Below are 2,500 nucleotides of genomic sequence, written 5' to 3'. Positions count from 1 at the left end.
CAAGGGATTTCTATTGTTCTCTGGCCAAGCTAACCGACCTTTCCTGACAACGCCCTTTTTGACAACAAAATATTTCGGCCTCTCAGGTCAAGAGCTCTTCTTGGACAAAAACACCAGCTGCGTCTCGGGTCAGCCACCTGCAAACCGTATCGGCCGGCGCCTCGACCGAAGCGACCCAACATCCAAATATTCCTTATATGGCAACAGCCGCCTTCTTTACTATAATTGGCAACCTTCATAAACTGTATATATGTTGATATGTTTTGGCAACCCTCCGAGCTTTCCTGAGGGAACAATCCTCGATCTTGAGGTAGAGTTTTGAATCACCTGATGCTTTATGAAACAGACTAGTTTTAGCCATATTGTAGTCGACAGTGATGGTGTTATCTACGCCGCCGATTTCCCTATTCATCTTCCCGAAAACAATGTTATGCAGGCGCCAGAAAGCCCCTAACCAGTCATTTCATACCTTGAAATATTCCAAGCCAATTTACGCTGCAATATCTTGCGCCTTCTCTTGCAGAAGCGGGCCGCTGGCGGGGAGCATTCTCGATGTGGTGTCTTTGGACCATTTATAGAGGATGGGGTTCAGCTCATCGATGTTAGTCTTCATGACCTTCTACTTCCTTTAAGAGGCGTATTGCTATTGAATTCATCTAGCCATTCTTGGTCTTTTCAAAGCATGAACCGGCTTGTAGCTATTGATAACATATGTAGAAAACCACCATGGAACAACGGTAGATATGGCCAGTGGCCGCTATTCACAGTAGAATATTGACTGCGTGAAACAAATTAGGTGGCCGCTGGCCACGGTAACCATTTGGCCACTATCAGCGGGATCTAAGCACGGTATTTCTCCCGGGGGCAATTTTCAGTGGGCGCATGAGGTAGGTAGCCACTACTAACAGGTGGCCGGTAAGACATGTTTGACTGTGTGTGTGTGTGTGTGTGTGTGTGTGTGTGTGTGTGTGTGTGTGTGTGTGTGTGTGTGTGTGTGTGTGTGTGTGTGTGTGTGTGTGTGTGTGTGTGTGTGTGTGTGTGTGTGTGTGTGTGTGTGTGTGTGTGTGTGTGTGTGTGTTTCACCACCATATTCTTGGATCACGTGTTGGACTTGTGATCGACAGTTATTTTCCTCACGGAAGAGAGCTCGTAGCTCATATTTGACCGATCTATCGGTAATACTGTGAACTTATAGGCACACACACACACTCAACTCCCTGCCCACGAGAGTTGGAGTACGACTCGCAGTGCAGCGATCCTGAATTTATATATATATATATATATATATATATATATATACATACATATATATATATATATACGTATATGTGTGTGTGTGTACATTTATGATGCGTTTTTGCTAAGATTCCTCTTATACCCTTTTTCTGAATGTGCATTTCTCATTGACACTTTTTTTTCTTCTTTTCTGTAAAAGCGAAGTAAATGCACTAGTACACGAGGCATATAGTAATCCAAAATATTTTACCTTCTGATCCATGTTTCAGTGGGGTGTTTACAATGAATGAATAAATGCATACGTACGTGTGAGCACTCGCTTTTGAAGGAAGGTAAAATGCGCTTGAACCTCCAGTAAAGGAATCAACATAGAGAATAACAAAGAACATTGGTTAAAGAAAATCATAAAAAAATTATAAAGAAGTTAATTGAGACGTTCCGAGAAGGAGAATCGAGAGAAGGCAAAGATAGAATTGCCAATTTAGTGGGAGAAAAATATGTAATCGAAAAGAAAGACAAAAAATAGAAACTAAAGATGGCAGGAGAATGGACTCGAGAAATAAATATTATTCGTGAATAGATATTAGCCCCCTTTATTTATTACTATCAATCTTCACACGTGTCTTGATTACCTTCAAGTGGTTTTATTCAATCAAAGGAAAAGTATACTTTTCTGATTATATTACTACCGGTATTTCTTTGAGATATTGTCTCAAATATATAAAGGGATAGGTGTCTGCTAATGAATATCATTTAGTCTTGCTACCTCAGCTGAAAGAGCAAAGGTAACTGTCAACAAAATTGAAAAAGTGCTTCCTGGGAGGAACAGGCGATGGCCACCTTGATAGCGATAGGCCTCACATTGGTGGGTAGAATAGCCTGGCGACTTTCATTCCAGAACCACAAGAGCCACACACTAAAGAAAGGATGGAACTTTTTTTTTTTTTTTTTATTTTTTTTTTTTTTTTTTTTAAGTATATAGTCCTCTGACAGCCGACTTCCAAGTACATTTTTTGGCGCCCGATCTCAGGTCTCTCCTGTGCGGTCCTCGGCCAGCGGTTTATTTTCGTGCTGTCCTCGGTCAGTCAGTGATGTAGTTTCCAATGTGGCAATTGCTTGCCTACCTATCATCTCCCCTCGTGCGGTAATTGGTCGGTGTCATGTCCTTAGCGTGAACAGAATTCTGTGTCTGTGCTATGTCACGCCCTCGCGTGAATAAAGTCTCCTATTTGTAATTTTAAGGTACGCCTTGCGTGAATATGAT

The sequence above is a fragment of the Oratosquilla oratoria genome, chromosome 40 (genome assembly GCF_046742065.1).
Source record: "Oratosquilla oratoria isolate Oo_2021 chromosome 40, ASM4674206v1, whole genome shotgun sequence".
In the NCBI taxonomy this organism is placed as follows: Eukaryota; Metazoa; Arthropoda; class Malacostraca; order Stomatopoda; family Squillidae; genus Oratosquilla; species Oratosquilla oratoria.
This window is presented reverse-complemented; position numbering follows the sequence as displayed.